We start from the raw sequence: 17,588 nt of genomic DNA on the forward strand, positions 1-17,588 counted from the left end.
ATCACTCATCAATGGACAGCTCAAAATTGAACACATTGTTTTGGGCAAATAATAGGACTATACCTTTCCTTGTTCTGAATATTGCATTTATTTTTTGACTTCTGAATCATACTGTTGATTCACTGACTTTACTGGCAACTAAAACCCATAATAAAGTTTCTTATTTTTTAAAACAATTTTTATGTAAGATTTTATTGACATCTTTTTTTATGTCACCCTGATTTTCCCTAGCATATCTTCCCTCTTCCCAGAAAGCCATCCCATATCCATATGACAGAATATTTAAAGATAGAAAATAAAGAGGAGGGGCGGCCAGGTAGCACGGTGAGTAAGAGCACCGACTCCAGTGTTGAGAAGACCTGGAGCTCGAATCCCGGGCTCAGACACTTAGCACCCACCCAGAAACACCTGGCCGTGTAACCTTGAGCAAGTTACTTAACCCCTATTGCTTAAAAAATAAAATAAAATAAAATAAAATAAAGAGGAAAGAAATCAGCATGAATGAGAGGTACATCAGAAATTTTGAAAATATGTGTAGTGTACAACACTTGTAGACTTTATACCTTCTGAAAGGGATAAGATGGTAATGTCTTCTTATGGCTTTTAATTCACATGTTTTTCAGACATGTCTCCCTCATACTGTATTTGCATTCTTTGCAGCTGATTTTTTTGTCCTAAGTCTTCGATTTGATTCACCATTTCTGTGTGTTGATATTTTGGGACTGATTCTGTAATCTAACAAATTAGCCTTTTTGTTATTTGCACAATTAATACACATGCCATCTGTGCCTTCATCCAAGTTAAGATATCCAAGATGATGTTGAATATATACCTCACTGGATAAATGGTCAAAGGATATGAACAAACAGTTCTCCAAAGAATTGTAGCCTATGAAAAACCATATGAATGATTGTTCCTGGCTGTTAGTAAGAAGAGAGATGCAAATCAAAACATTTGAGCTTTCTTCCCACACCCAAAAGATAGGAATCATCAGTGTTGAAGGCAATTGTGGATAGGTACATGAACACACTTGGTGGAACTGTGATTTATTCAAGCTTTCTTGGAATGAAAATTAATTTGGAATTAAGCCAATTAAGTGATTAAAATGTCCATACTTTTTGACCCAGAGACCTCACTGTGAGATCTGGAACCCCAAGGAGGTAAAAATGGAAAGGTGTCATATGCATAAAAAATATTTATAGCAGCACTTTTTTTTTTGTAGCAGCATTGAACTGGAAATAAAGTAGGTACCCATTGATTAGGCAGTGGATACATAAATTGTGGCATATCAATATAATGGAAAATTATTATATAGTCAGAAATCATGAATGCAGAGAATCATGGAAGACTTATACAAGCTAATGTAAAGTGAAATAAACAGGACCAGAAAAATATAATACAATTGTTACAACAGTGTAAATGGGAAGAAGAAAAAAAGTGAATCTCCTTTCCTTATTTGAAGAGGTGAGGGACTGTGGGTGTGAAATATTGCATTGGATGTAAGATTTAGTTGGTATACTGGTTAGTTTTGCAGAATTATTTCTCTCTTTGACTTTTATTTCTTATAGGTAGAGGAGGTATATATTTAAAAATGAAGGTGATAGGGGTGGCCAGGTAACACAGTGAGTAAGAGCACCGGCCCCAGAGTGGGAATGACCTGGGATCGAATCCAGGCTCAGACACTTAAGTACCCACCCAGAAACACCTGGCCGTGTAACCTTGAGCAAGTTACTTAACCCCAATTGCTTAGGGACGGCCAGGTGGTGCAGTGAGTAAGAGCACCGGCCCCAGAGATGGGATGACCTGGGATCAAATCTGGACTCTGATACTTAGTACCACACCCAAAAATAACTGGCCGTGTAACCTTGAGCAAGTTACTTAACCCCAGTTGTTTAAAAAAAAAATGGTGATATAAAGACAAATTTTTTTTTTTTTATGTTGAATAGGACAGGGCCAAGGAAGGAACCCTGTGGCACTCCCCAAAAGAGTCATTGATCTCTTTAAACATGGGTCAACCAGCTGTGGATGTGTCTTCTCTATCTTGAATTTCTTTATCTTGTCCACAAGGATATAGTTGAGGTTTTATTAGTTGTTTTGCTGAAGTCTGAGAAACCTTGAGGATCTTCCCCTCCCAGATTGATATATTATACACACACACACACACACACACCATATATATACACACACACATACATAAATATATTTATTTGACTAAGTAAAAGAGGTTATTCTTTATCTCATTTCTTAACTAACCTTAATCACTGAGTTGTTGTTGCCTCAGTCACGCTGAGACCTGGGAAAGAACTTAAAAAGGCCAAAGCCTCCCATTGCATCTAGGGCTATCTACAGTTGTCCTGATCTGTATCTTGCCATTGAATCCAAATGACTCTGGAGGAGAAAGTGAGGTTGGTGACTTTGCATAGCCCTCCCTCACTTAAATCCAATTCACTTACAAGTGATGGAATCACTTTCCTGATGTCGTGGTCCTCTTCCATAGTGAAGGAGAAGCAACAACATATTGAAATCCACTTAGACTGTTAAGAGTCATTGAATCTGAGTTGGAATGATCCTTAGAGGCCATCTAGTGAAGAAACTGAATTCCAGAGATATTAAGTAACTGAGGCAGGATTTGAATTTAGGTCTTTCTAACTCTCAAGATCCAACACACTATTATGCCATTACCTCTTGATCAGTCAGTCCCTTCTCATATATTAGATGCTCACTGTGTGTCGGGGGCTGTTAAAAGCAGTAGGATCACAAAGAACAAAAAGTCTCTTTAAGGAGTTTATACTTTAATGGGGAGAAAGCACCTACTCATCTAGGTTTGTATGAAATACATTCAAAGTAGATACAGTATAACCTTGCAAGCAAAGGGACTGGCAGCTGGGAAGACTGGCAAAGACCTGCAGATTGTGGGAATGTGGCCCTTGAGTTGATTTTTTTGAGGGGGGAAGGCAGGGCAATTTGGGTTAAGTGACTTGCCCAAGGTTACATGGCTAATAAGTGTTTTGAACTCAGATCCTCCTGACTCCAGGGCTGGTGCTCTATTCACTATGCCACCTAGCTGCCCCATCCTTGAGCTGATTTTTGAAGGAATCCAGGGAAGGAAGTGGAGGTGAGAAGGGAAAGCATTCTAGACCTGGCATGGCTGGGGTGGGGGTTGGCACGCAGCTATTGTAAAATCATGGAGACAGAAGATCAAGCTTCTTGGGAGATGAGTGTCCTGCTTTATAAATAGCAAATATACTATGACAGGCTAGTTACTTTGATCAATACAATGATCCAAGACAGTTCCAAAGGACTCTTGATGAAAAAATGTTGTCCACCTTCAGAGAGAAAGCTGGAGAACTGGAGTGCAAATTGAAGTATGATTTTCTCACTTTATTTTTCTTGCTTTTAAAAAACAGTTGCTAACATGGAAATGTTTTGCATGATTTCACATGTATAATTGATATTTTGCTTACCTTCTCAGTAGGTGGGGGAGGAGTGGTAGAGAGGGAGAGAATTTGAAACTGAAAATTTAAAAAGAAAACACTGAAAACCAGTAATTTTGGGATAAAAGCTTCAGGTAAGCTTATATAGCTGGGTTGAATTGTGTGTAGAGTTGGTTGAGTAGAGGAGTGAAATGGTCAGATCTGTGTTTAAGGAAAATCACTTTGGAAGCAGTGGAGTGATGAGACACTTGAGGCAGAGAGACCAGTTAGGTGGTTGTGGAAATGCTCTGAGAAGTGATGAAAGCTTGAACTAAGGTGGTGGCTATGTGAATTGTGAAGAGGAGATGTTGGAAAGATAGAGATGGCAGGATTTAGCAATTGGTTGGGTAAGGGGGGTGAAGGAGAATGCAAAGTGGAGGACCATACTGAGATTATGAATCTGAGACAGTTGAAATATGGTGGCCCCTTTAACAGAAGTGGGGATATTTGGAAGAAGGGAGGGTTTAGATGAAAAGATAGGAGTTCAGTTGGTAGACTTGTTGAGTTCAGGGTATCACAGAGACATCTAGTTTGCAACAGGCAATTAGTCAGGATTGAAACTAATGGAGAGGGAGATACGTGACTAAGACTGGACTTGTAGATTTCGGAGTCATTTCCATCAAGATGATAATTAAACACATGGAAGCTGATGAGGTTACAGAACGAGAGTGAATGAATATTATGGCTTTCAAAATTGTTTTTACAGTTTTCTTATTGTATAAATTGTTTTCCTGGGTTTTCTTTCTCATTAGTTGAATAAAATAGTTATTATTGGACTTTTCAGAATCTGAAGCAGCCCCCTTCATCCTTTCTTAAAACACAGTAGTATTCCATTGTGTTCATGTAGTATAAATTGTTCAGCTATTCCACAGTTGATGTTAATTTTCAGTTCTTGGCCACCACAAAAAAAGAGCCGCCAAACATTTTTGTACCTATGGGTCTTATTACTCTTTTGCTGCAGATTTGGTAATTAGGAGATCATTGGCATCTTTGGGGAGAGCACTTGCATTTTGAGTGATGAGGTCAAGTGCCAGATTATAAAGGATTGAGTAGTGAATGAAAGGAAGTGAAGGCAATGAATGTAGACAACTGCATTTCAAGAAGCTTGGCAGAGATAACCTATCCGGTGTGACTCTTACATGTCCTCCTGATGGACCATAGGATATGATTTATATTTTTACATTTTGGGAAAAAGTCAGATCATCAAGAATATATATTCACAAGACACCTAAATGAATTGCTGTCCTTGTCAGTTGCAGGTAACCTCCTTCAGGTAAACTTTGGCTTATAGCTATTTAATCTGTTTCTGGGAGTTTAATGGAATGAGGTAGAAGGTTATGCTTGGAGTCAGGAAGACGTGGGTTTGAAACCTGCTTCACACACTTGTGTGACCCTAGGAAAATCATTTGGCTTCTCCAAGTCTCCGTTTTCTTAGCTGTAAAGTGAGGATAACATAGCATCTACTTTATAGGATTGCTGTATCAAATGACAGTGCATCTAATGCTCTTTGCAAACCTTTAAATGTTACATAAATGTGAGCTGTAATTTTTTCACTCTTTTCCTTTGCAGGCTTAGCTGTTTAAGGAACTAACTAGATGTACTTTTATAAAACCCCAGAGGAGTTCCTGTTTTGTTATCATTGTTAGTATTTGTTATTGTTATTGTTGCATTGAGGGCATTTTTGAATAGATGAGAGGTGCAGAGCTGTGGTGAAAGTAGTGCTAAGTTTTGGGGGTTTACCTGTGGAAATGATCTCCTATTGCTAGAGAGTCTATCTATCTTTCAATCATAAGAGTTTATGATTTTGGGAGGTATTGGGAAACCATTTCTTTCTCTTTTTCTTTTTTTGAAACCAGGAAAGTTCTCATTTTATTTTAGCCAATTATTCTACATTCCTAGTGGATAGGTCCCTCTCTAATGGAGAGGACATTTGCTCAGACAAATGCCAGTCTTTTTATGCTTCCCAATTCGAATCACAACCTTCTGAACTGCCCACATCATGCCATTCCCCCCCCCCCCCCCCCCCCCCCCCCCCTTTTCCCCCCCCCCCGCCCCCTTCCCACAATAGCTCGTTAAGCATGTGTACAAGCTTCTAACCTTTTACCTGATCAGAAGCCTCGTTCTTCTCTCTGGTTAGAACCAGTCACCTCTGACTTATATTCTGCTATCACTAGAAGCTGGGAGGAATACTTTTAATCCTGGGGAAACAATTCCTCCTGTTGTTTCCCACAATTTCCTCTCTTTTCTTTTATTTAAATTTTGTTTCCACATCTTTAATACTCCCTTACTCTCTTTCTCATATGAATTCTTCTCTTTATCCATCTCCCTTTAAGTAGGAAGGGGGAGAAGCCGATAGACCCATGGACAAATCAAAGGGTTGTTTCCTGCCCCTCACCCCCAAATAAACATAGATACAGAGACCCAAAGGAAAACAACAATGAACAATTATCCCTTTAAGATTCTGAAGTCTTGTCACACAGCTGTCTGGTGGGGGTACATCATCCAATGAAGCCTTCTGGTACTTGTTCCATCCATCTTCAGCAGAGCATCTCAGCATCTTCCCATAGAGGGGAACCATCTCTTAAAGGACTTAAAGAGCCAAGAGGGTTTGTTGGTCCCAGTCTGGAGTTTTTGACTTCTGGAAAGCACGACTTGAAGACAGTTACTTGCAGAATGGCTTCTTTGCTTACCTGCAGATGTTTTGTGTAGTCTTGTACCTTTGTTATCAGTATATTCCATCCTCCTTTTTCTTTGTTTCTAACCAGTCCTCAGGGATGTTACTGCTGAGCATGTTCTGCATTTCGGCAAGTAAAATCTGTTAGTTTCACCATGCTGTAGCCTTGTAGCCTAGGAGAAATATTTAAAACTGGAATATCAGTTTAGATTCTTGTTTTGAACAAGGAGGATGACTCATGTCCATTTGGTTTACCTTGTTCCTTTTCTCTTATAAGACTGGTGCTAGAATTGGTTGTAAGGAAAGATGTCTGATGTGATAGGGAATTACTGACAGAAAGTTGGTTGAGAAAGGGTTGTCCTCAACTGTGCTGCCATGTTCCTCAAAAAATTTAAAAGAAATAAAGTTATGCCCCTTATTGCACCTCAGAGCATGCAGCCCAATACATATAGGCTGTCATTTACATAACTGTATATGTCACATGAGCTGAGTTTGTAGCAGGTATCTAGAGGCCATAGTTATCCCAGAAGAGTTTGATAGGGAAAAAAATCACACTTGAATCATGAGTGATACTTTGTAGAGACCTTTCCAGACAAAATACAGATTTGTTGGGTACACACACACTCTCTCTCTCTCTCTCTCTCTCTCTCTCTCTCTCCAAGACACGTCGAGATCGGAAGAGCGTCGTGTCCTCTCTCCCTCTCTTTATCCCCCTCTCCCTCCCTCTTTTTCCCCCCTCCCCCCCTTTCCCTTCCCTCCCCTGGAAGTTCATTCTGATTTGTCTGACAGAAGTGAATTTGAGACAGTTATAAAGCACAAACTTTATGTTCTAATTGGAAAAAATAGTATCTTATGCACAGGTGTCCCTAAAGGAAACTTTGTGATGATCCATGTTGTACCTTCTGGGAATGCTGCATCTTGTTTCTTCCATTGGTAATTCATAAGGTCTTAGAATATTGGTGTAAAGTCAACTTCAGAGACCATCATACAATAGGCCTGAAACCCAGGCCTTTTGCCCAGTTCTGTGGCCTTTTCATTATGGAATCTGCATGGTGCAATTTTTTTTCCTTTAAAATCTGGACTGGGTTGAACTCTTTTCCAAAACTCAGCAGTTATTCTCAGTTTCTTCTCTAGCATCACTTATGCACAACAAAGTTAGAAGGCTCTGATAGTTTGTTTCACAGAAGAGCTTTAGGACTACTTTTGATTGTCATTGCTTATGCATTATTGTCATTTTTGTTTTAAGGAGTCTAGTTTGTTTTACCTTTCAGCCAGCTGTAGCCACCTTTCTTCAGGGATGCCTAGATAGGGCACACCTATCTAGGATTGTCTGAAATATAACAACATTCTGTCACAACTTTGGAAATTTGTAACTTATTTGGGACAAGCTAGCATTTGACTTGTATGAACCCCTCCCTTTTGTGACATTGCTCCTTTGGACCTGTTCCCCTTAAAGGTTGTTTCAACTAATTGTGAAAGTAACTAAAAAGACTGACATCAGAACTCAGGTATTTTGCCTGTGGTTATTTGGTATCAAACTAATGCTTGTTTCCTGAGCATCATCTGGTACCTTGTACAGAAGAAATTTATCTTTAAAAAAAAAATTAGCATTTGCATTTTTATTTTTCGTTGCTTTCTGGAATTTTCATGGCTAAACCCTATCTTTCCTTGCTTAGTAGTTTTATACTTTGGTGTGCCTATAACTAGGCCATACTGTCTAGCAACCATGTGTATTAGAGACTAGAAAGATATTAATGTAATCTGAAACCACAGTTTCCAGGAAATGAAAAGCAGGATTGCTGAATCAGAGAATGTGGCTTTTATTAAATTAGTTGTTTCAGGAGGGAACAGTTGGTTTTGATCCCAAGTGAAAAATCAGTTTCAAATAAATTTGCCAGCCTACACAATTCTTAGTAAATGATCACATTTGTAGTTCTTCCAATTTGTAGTTTTATTAATCTACTGTCTTCTTATGTTCATGGGCAAAGCTCTGCTTCAAGTGAAGTAATCCTTTTTGTAAATACTCAAAATGTGATGCATTTTGTGAAGAAATAGTCATTCATGAAATGTATGAGTGACCCAGGAATTGAGAGCTTTGTGGGAGAAAGGTTTGCTACTACTATGCTTACCTCTGAACCATAGGCAGCTGCCTAGACAGCTGCTTAGATGTTTTTGGGGAGTTTGGGAGAGCATGATAATTTGGGTAAGAAATCTTTTTTTCCTTTCTGAAACTGCTACTGTAATAAACTCTAATGCTGTGTTTAGATCAGAATAGAAGTATCATTCAGGAAAAATTGATCAGCATATTGGGTCTAGTAGGTGCCTGCTATCTCTCCTTACATTTATTCTGAAAACATAAAAACAAAATTTAAAAATCCTCCAAAATATATTTAACTTAATTATGTCCAGCTTTCCTGATGTCCTATGAAGCTCAGTGTATCCTAATTGAAACTATATTTCCTCTCTCAGCTTCACAGTTTATGTCAATAATATGACATCTCTTTCAGTTCTAAGGTTTGTGATCCTTGTTTTCAGAGCTTCTAAATTTTGGTGGTTATCTTGTTTATATCTGTTTATTAATGAAGCCCTAGTAGTTCTTTTTAGTAGCCAAACAGTTCTTTATTGTGTGCAAGGCATTTCAATATGTACTCCTATCCATCCTTCATTATCATGGCTATCATTGTAGTCTGGACTCTCATTGCCTCATGCTTGTACAAATAACCTTAATCTTCTAACTGGTCTCCTTTTTTACAGTTGACATTGTTACCCGATTCATCTTTGTAAACTCTTTAACCAAACATTCAAGTTTTTAAGATTTAGCTCTTCCCATCTACCTTTCTACCCTTATGTCCTCTGCTGTGTTTACTAACCAAACTAGACTGATTGCTTCAGACATACTTTCTTGAACTTTTCCTTGCCTTTGCTTAGCTCTCCTCTCCATTTAAAATGTCTTTACTTCCTATTTTTCCTTTTCTTCCTCCATTAGGCTCATTCCTACTAAAGGAACTTAGCAAATTCTACTTTCTCTAGGATGTCTTTCTTGATCCCTTCCAGACAGAAGAAACCTCTTCTGAATTCCCATAACAATTTGTTTACTTCTTTCAGTGGTATTTCCACAATCTGTTTTATATTCTAGTTACTTGTCTGTGTATCTCCCTTACCGTGCTGTAAGTATCTTGAGGTCAGAAACCATATCCTTTTCATTTTAGTTCCTCAGACATTTGGAAGTGAGTCATTCAGCAAGAATTTTCTAGGTAGTTGCTCTGTACCAGGCACTGCGGGAGGTGTTGAGGATATGAGACAAAAAAGAACTAGACCTTGCTCTCAAGGAACTTGCATTCTGTCAGGGGTGACATTTATCTGTGTAACATATACATATAGTCAGTGTCAAATTAACAAGCATTTATTAAGCACTTCACTATGTGCCAGGCACTGTGCTATTGCTATGAATACAGGAATAAAGGAAGGAAAATACAGGCTGCCTTCAGAGAGGGCGGTCGTGTTTTTAACAGAGACAACATGCAGCAGCTGTGTAGATTACAAGATGTGGTGTAAATGGGAGGTGAGCCTAGAGAAGAGTGAAGTGGAGGGTGGAAAAGGCCAGTTTGATTAGAGACCACAGACTATGTAAAGTGGAGTAAGCCTAGAAAAGTAGGTTGGTGTGAAATTTTGAAGGGCTTTAAATTCTAGACAGAAGAATTTATATTTGATTCTACAAAGATCAAATATAGAGGTATATAAGAAACCACTAGTATTTATAAGCAGGGGAGTTATGTGATCAAATCTGTGCTTTAGAAATATCACTTCATAGCTGCTTGAAGGAATGAATTTGGAGGATTAGCAGAGTACCCTTTGTATACAAGTGCTGAATGGAGTTTTAGATAACTGACAATAATTTCTAATATTTATATAGTCCTTTCCTCACAATAGCACCCTGATGTAGGCATTGAGAATAATCATCATCCATGTTGTACAGAAGAAAACTGAACTTGAGAAGTTGAACAAGATGCTCATGATCACATAGGTAGTAAATGTCTGAGGTGAGATGTCAGCTCAGGTTTCCTGACTCTGGGCCCACCATTCTAGCCTCTAATCCAGACTGTCTTTAAACTACCCCCTTATATATTACTGGAAGAAATAGCAACTTGCAAAGTGGGTGAAACTGCAAAAACATTGCAAGCTGCCTATATATTAATAGAGTCTTTTGAATGATTGCTTCACACACTTCTAAATTCTGATTAGTCTATTAATGTTAACAGTTTTTGGGTAGAGATAGAGTTGGAGTCAGAGGCGTTTTAGGGTTAGAGTCGAACTTTCAATTGTAGAAGACAGAAACTCAGATTTATAAGTTATAATTCTAAAACCAGGATCTAATAAACAGAATAGGGGGAGAGCCTTTGTCATGAAATTTATTTGAGCCTGGCCTTAGGGGCATTGAGGTATGAAATATTTGGGGTTTTTGGCCAACTTTCTTCCATGAGTGACATTACTTTGATCACTCTGTTCCTGTTATTTCACTAAAACTATGCCAGCTTTTCTACTTATAGCATCACAAAAGGATACAGTCAGGCTTTGTGTTAAGGTAAGCTATCTTAAGATATCTTTTATCATCTCAGAATCTCGTAATATTTCCCACTTTCTCCTCCTTTCTCCCAGTCTCTTAATAAGAGTTGTCCCTTTTTGCCAAAGCCAACCCATCTACATTTGTATGAAAGCCATTTCCTCCCATATTTTCTAGGACGTTGCATCCTCAATCATCCCCTCTCTCAGACTCCCTCTGTTTACCTTTTTCATCTTTTTCCCTTTCTCCCTTCTTCCCTCTCTCCACCTCCCTTTTTCCCCCTCACTCACAAATCTTCAATATCTCTTGACAACTGATATCTTTCCTACTGCTTTTAAAACATTCCTAAGTGTCTCCCATCCTTTAAAAACAAAACATAGCAAAACCTTTCACTTGATTCTGCTGTCTCCTCAAACTGTCATCCTATGACTCCTTTTCTCAAACTCCTAGAAAAAGCTGTAAAAAGTACTTCTACTTAGTTATTAGAGGTGTCTTTTTATTGAGTTAATATTTTCCTCTCTGCGACTTCTAACTCATTGTAATTCTACTTTCTGGAGCTATACAGAATAAGTCTAATCTGTTTTCTTCATCATAGCTCTTTAGGTAGTTGAAGATGGGTATGACCCTCCTAATTCTTCTCTATACCAAACATCCTGTGTGACATGGTTTTGAACCTTCTCACAATCTGTCTACAAACATTTGCTATTATCTGCTTTAAAAGGAGGAAGAACTGGACATAATACTACAAGTGAGGGCTGACCTGTGAAGAGCACAGTGGAGGTGGTTGCCTTCCTTGTTTGAATGCTATATTTTTGCTAATGCTGCTTATATAAATATATAATTCAGAACCATTGGGGGGCGGGGTGACAAACTACCCCATCTGTGTTCTTCACAGGTAGTCCTGGGCAGCTAGGTGGCACAGTGGAGAGAGCTCTGGCTCTGGAGTCAGGAAGATTAACCTTCCTGAGTTCAGACACTAGTTGTATGACCTTAGGCAAGTCACTTAACCCTGTTTGCCTCAGTTTCCTCATCTGTTAAATGAGCTGGAGAAGGAAATGGCAAACCACTCTAGCATCTTTGCCAAGAAAACCCCAAATGGGGTCACAAAGAGTTGGACATGACTGAAAAACGACTCAGCAAGAAGAATGTTGCTTATATTAACTGTTTAATCACTACATTTGGATTTAAACATTGAAAAAACTCAATATGGGCAGTTTGGACCTTTAAAATACTATGATAATTTGTATTTGTTTATTGCTTTTAGATTTGCAGAAGTTCAGGGGTGAAATTTGGACCTAGATTATCTCACTTCAAAACCAGTGGTTTTTTCCTGCCTCTTCACCTCTTTTGCCCTCAACTCTTAATTCTTCACAGATTGTTGTATTCCATTTATCAAAGCAACCAATATCACTGGAAGAATATTGTTAAGAAGGTAGGCCTTTGTTTCAGAGAGAAACTGGGATTTTTTAAAGTGCCCTGTATTTTTCTACCTGCATTATAGCATGTTCTTTTCCACCTGTTTGATTCTAGGCTAGGTGTATTATCAGTCTTCAGAGATTGTCCAGCATCTATGAACTGATAAGCCACTCTCTGGATATTTCACTTCTAGTATGTCCATTGCAAAATCTCACTTTTCCCTCTTTCAGATTTTTATTAAGTATGTCTTGATTATGTATAGATTATTCTTTTAAAAAAATTTAGCAAGGGGCGGCCAGGTGGCTCAATGAGTAAGAGCACCAGCTCCAGTGTTGGGATGACCTGGGATCAAATCCGGGCTCAGATACTTAGCACCACACCCAGAAATAACTGGCCGTGTAACCTTGAGCAAGTTACTTAACCCTGATTGCTTTAAAAAAAAAATTTAGCAAGGGGAAAGGAATAAGACATTATGCTTAAATGCTTTTAGAAATATCTTCTTTTATCCTTACACACCTTGTGAAGTAGGTGCTCTTATCCCCATTTTAATCTGAGGAAACTTGAGAGACCACTAAGAAGCAGACTTCCCAGTCAAAGCTAGATTTCAGCCAGTCAGAATGCTTGTTATTGTTGATTGATAAGATATAGTAATGACAGCTTTGCTGTGTGTATTTATCTGCCATTACAACCTTTTCTCCTTGTGGGATTCCTTGAATTACTTCAAGGAGCGTCATCGGTCTGTGCCATTCATTTGTTACTTAACATATGCTATCTTTTATGTTATTTTTTGATAGATGTGTCTTGCCTTCCCACTTAGATTGTAAGTCTTTTGAAGAAAGGGACCAGGACTATGAATTCTACTCCTTTTTATCATCTTTGCATAGCATAGTGCCTTGAATATTTTATGGATAATCACTTTGCTGCAAGTATTGGCGATATAAATAAAGAATGAAACAATTCCTTTTTGAGGAGCTTATAGTCCAGCAGGGGAAATATGCTGTAGCAGTAGATAAATTAGTATTTCCAGAGTAAATAGAAAATAAATACTAGTGAGTGGGCATTAGCAGGTAGGATCTTGAGCTGGGTCTTGAAAGAAGAGAGGGATTCTATGAGGTAGAAGTGAAGAGGGAGAGAAAAAGCCAATCTGTCTGGATTTCAGAGTAGGAAAAGGAGAGAAGTAATGTATCATGAAGCTGGGTTGGGACCAGTTTGTGAAGGATTCGAAAACTAAATAGAAGTGTTTACATTTTGTGTTAGAGGTAGTAGGGAGTCATTGGAGATTGACTAGGGGGGATTACATGGTTCTCTGTCTGCTTAAGGAATATCATTGTGGCAGCTGTGTGAAGAGTAAACTCATGGGGAGAGATTTTAGGCAGTCCAGTTAACAGACCACACAGCAGTCTAGGCCAGGGTTTCTTAAACTTTTTCCACTCAATTTCTTTAGCACTTCTTAAACTAGACCCACAGTTTAAGAAGCTCTGTTTCTAGGCAAGGGGTGATGAGATCCTGAACGGAAGCGGTGACTGTATGTATGAGTAGAGAGAAGGGAAGAGTTAGAACCATTAGAAGCTAGAGGTGTAGAAGGAGTAAGATGTGGCAGCTGATGGGTTCTGGAGCAAGAGAGAGTGAGCAGTTTGAGGATTGAGGAATACTGAAGTTATAAACCTGGGATAGAAGAATATGATGTTTGCTTTGACAGAAATAGGAAAGTTTGGAAGAGAGGAAGGTTCAGGGCAAAGTTCAGTTTCAGATATGTGGAGTTTGAGATGTCTCTGGAACAACCAGCTTGATATATCTGATAGGCATGGTGATGTGAGACTAAAGCCCAGGGGAGAGACTGGGGCTGTTCTATATGGCAATTTAGAGAGAGTTTCATTGGTAACTTTGTTCTTAAACATTTTAAATGTTTTATCATGAACTTGAATACTTGTGTGTGCAAAGAACAAATAGAGAATGGCAATAATCAAACTGCACATCTCTACAGTATCCAGATTATTTCCTTTTTTAAAGTATATAAGAAATTCAGAACATTTTTAAAGTTATCCTGATTGTCTTTCTTCCTTTATGCCCCCTTTTATTCCCTTCTTGCATACTTTTTTTTAAAGCAATTGGGGTTAAGTAACTTGCTCAAGGTTACACAGCCAGTTATTTTGTGTGGGTATTAAGTATCTGAGGCCAGAACGGATCCCGGGTCTCCCGACTCCAGGGCCAGCACTCTTACTCACTGTGTACCACCTGGCTGCCCTGCATATTTTTTTTTAAGATTGTTGCCTTTTTAATCTGTCATCTCCCCTTAACACCCCCACAACATTGAGCCCTGTCTTGTAAAAAGAAGACAAAACCTTTGGGCAAAACCAACCCACCTGATACTCCAGCTGACAATATATGTACCTTGTTTCATGCTTGTGATCTTCTGCTTTTTTTGGGGGGGGGGTGAGATTTTAGTTCTATTATTTGGACATTAACAACCAACAAACTAGTTAGCATAGGCAAGCAAACAAAATCACACATTGGCAGTGTTGGAAATTGTATGTATTATTTTGTACCTCTAGTCCAACACATGTGTTCCAGTAGGGGAATGGATCAAGGGCACTTGGAAACATATTGGCCTTGGCAAAAAGGACTACCTTATTAGAGAGTGGAACATAGAAAAAGTGAGTGGGAGGTAGTATCAAGGGGTTTTGAGATGAAGAGAAGGAATGAAGAGGGAGATCCTGCCCTAATGGCCTTAATTTTCTCAGTAAAAGAAGTGAAGTTCTTAGTTGAGACTTGAGGGTAGAGGAGGTATAGAAGGGTTAGAGGAAAAGAGAAGCTTTGGAATAACTTCCGTGGAGAGTGAGATAAAGAAACAAGGAGAAGTAAAGGATTGTTTTGCTTCAGTGAGGGCCCAGTTAAAGTTGGACAAGATTAATTTGTATGAAATGGAGCAAATGGAGTGTCTAGGACTGTGTGGCAGGAGATGAGTGTTGATAGGCCAAAGGTGGGAAGGATTCTAAAGTTAGATGGAAATGTTGTTGAATTGAATTGGTTGACTGTAGGGTTCAGGTTGAGAAGAAAGGTGAAGTCAGAGCCAGGAATTTGAGGTAATACTGAGTGAGGTGGAGGCATTGGGGGTAGGGATGGGTGGGGAGGGTGGCAGGGGCTTGGTGGCAAGGGTGCAGTGTAGGTCTCAGTGAAAGAAATTAGTTTTAGGTGGAGCCAACCATAGTGGGACAGTTGGAATAGGAAGAAAGGTTACAGTCACATAGAGAAATAATAGACTTTTTGATCAAGGAAATGGAAAACTTTAAGATTATATCCTATACCTGGCGTGGAAATGTTCTGAGGAGGTGAGAATTTCAGTTGCTTTCATTTTGCAGAATGATGAGTTTCTGGAGATGGTGAAGCCCAGGAAAGTAGTTGGATGGGAAATGGTGAGGAAATTCCTCTGGCCTCTAGAACTCCTTGGCAGTAGGGCAGCAGGTGGGGAGGAGAGGAAGTCTGGGAGACCCAGGTGTAGAATACTGAAGAAGGAAGAATGACTTGAGGAGAGTCTAGTAAACATCCACCTTGAAGACAGGAATGTTGAAATTAAAGAGCGGGTGACTGAATAATAATGTCAGAGGGAAAGTCTGGTAATGAGAGCAAGGGATATTTTGACTAATATGTAGGACTATTGTGTATATGTGAAGTGGAGAGCAGGTGAGTAATGAAAATACTGATAGTGCTGGTAAGTATGGTCAGAGATGGAGAGTCATCTGGGGAAAGTCAGGTATTAGTGAGATCAAAGAGGAGGAAAGAATGTGAGAGGAAGAAGTCTAGAATGAAGTTTGTCACTCTGGTATGGCATTTTCAGAGGGTATGTTGAAAGGCATGATAAACAAGAGTTCGGATGTTGGCACATGCGCCAAGGATGGGGATAACAGAGAAGTGGGGATTGGAAATAATTTGCTATTAGATGACTAGTGATTGAACAGTGCAGGGATAGAGGGAAAGTAACACGTGCTAGGAGTTTGTTAATCTTGTGTGGTTTGAATTTTTTTTAACTTTTTTTTTTTGAGGGGGAAAGGAAAGGCAACTGGGGTTAAGTGACTTGCCCAAGGTCACACAGCTAGTAAGTGTCAAGTGTCTGAGGCTGGATTTGAACTCAGGTCCTACTCACTCTAGGACTGGTGCCCTATTCACTGTGCTACCTAGCTGCCCCCTGTGGTTTGATTTTCCTTTTATGTCTGCTCTTGATGTTCATTTTATCCTGATTTTAACATAATTGGTGTGGTTAAAAGGATTTAGAGCATCATGGTGCTTGGCTCATACCTCTACTTAATTTTTTTTTTTTAAGCAATTGGGTTTAAGTAACTTGCTCAGGGTTACATGGCCAGTTATTTTTGTGTGGTTGCTAAGTATCTGAGGCCGGAACCAATCCCAGGTCTCCTGACGCTGGGGCCTGCACTCTTACTGCGCCACCTGGCCACCCCTACCTCTACTTAATTAATGCTTGTTGATTAGTTGATATCATTCACTTTCTGTTTCCTCTTCTTCTTTCCTTCTCCCACTCCCCATATCCTTGGCTAGAGAAACTGTTCAGTACCTACCCATTCTTGAACACCTTAAAATTATCCCTGACTATATTGAACTTTCAGTACCTGTGTGCTGCTTCCCTTAGTAATTCCTAATTACAAAAAGTGTTTTGACCAGTGAAGGTTAGTAAAAATAGAAAGTGGTATCACTGGTAAGTGGAAAAGATGATATTTTCATCAGTTCTGGCATCCTGGTTCCAGTAAGTAACTCTCCCAGTATTTTGAAAGAACTCTTTGTTCTATTATATTCCTGTTGTTAAGTTACAGCATATTGTATGTCTTTTGAAACTAGTGTGTTTTGAAGGCCTTGCTGATTAATTTAAATACTTAATAAGTGTTTATTATATTCAGATACATTAGCCACCAAAAATTATTAAAGTATGAACTCCTGATCCTGCCATCCAAGGCCTTCCATAATCTGATTCCAGCCTACCCATTAAACTTTATTTATTTCAAACTATTTTGGGTCCTGTTACACATAAACCCAGCTCAGCTCTTTGTATCTCATTATGATCATGCTTTCTTCAGTCTCATTGTCTTTTTTCCTACATCCCCATGCCTAGAATTGACTCCCCCCAATCTCTTTTAGTGATGTCCCTTTTTTCCTTTTAAGCCAAACTTGACTTTGGGCAGTTCCCTTGGCACTTCCCTCCTTCCTCAGATTTCTCTCATCAAAGTTCTCCCTCTTACAGCACTTTACCTAGACTCCTCCTTTGTATTTGTGTCTCCCTTTCTCTATTATAATTATTTGTTTACTTATCCTTCCCCTTCAGTTAGATTGTAGATTTACTATGTAGTAATTTTTAAAAATAATTTTAAAAAATTAAAAATTCTTGCTGCTTTCTGTTTTATATCACCTTGATTTCTTTTTTTTTTTTTTTTTTTTTTTTTTTTTTTTTTTTTTTTTT

General features: G+C 38.8%; 1 protein-coding gene across 8 annotated transcripts in view; it reads left to right on the forward strand.

The window, feature by feature from the left end:
• Window positions 1-17,588, forward strand: part of THRAP3 (thyroid hormone receptor associated protein 3) — a 90,960-nt gene that overhangs the window by 10,027 nt on the left and 63,345 nt on the right. The window contains exon 1 of one of the 8 annotated variants that reach the window (XM_069067944.1): window positions 12,007-12,140. The exons of the other annotated variants lie outside the window; for them this stretch is intronic. The gene's annotated coding sequence lies outside the window, so the exon portion shown is untranslated. Of the gene's footprint in view, window positions 1-12,006; window positions 12,141-17,588 lie in introns of those variants that run through there. 8 annotated transcript variants of the gene reach the window in all.

Source organism: Petaurus breviceps, unplaced genomic scaffold (assembly GCF_028583685.1).
Source record: "Petaurus breviceps papuanus isolate PSGF00001 unplaced genomic scaffold, PetGlider_PUasm1.0 90760, whole genome shotgun sequence".
NCBI lineage: Eukaryota > Metazoa > Chordata > Mammalia > Diprotodontia > Petauridae > Petaurus > Petaurus breviceps.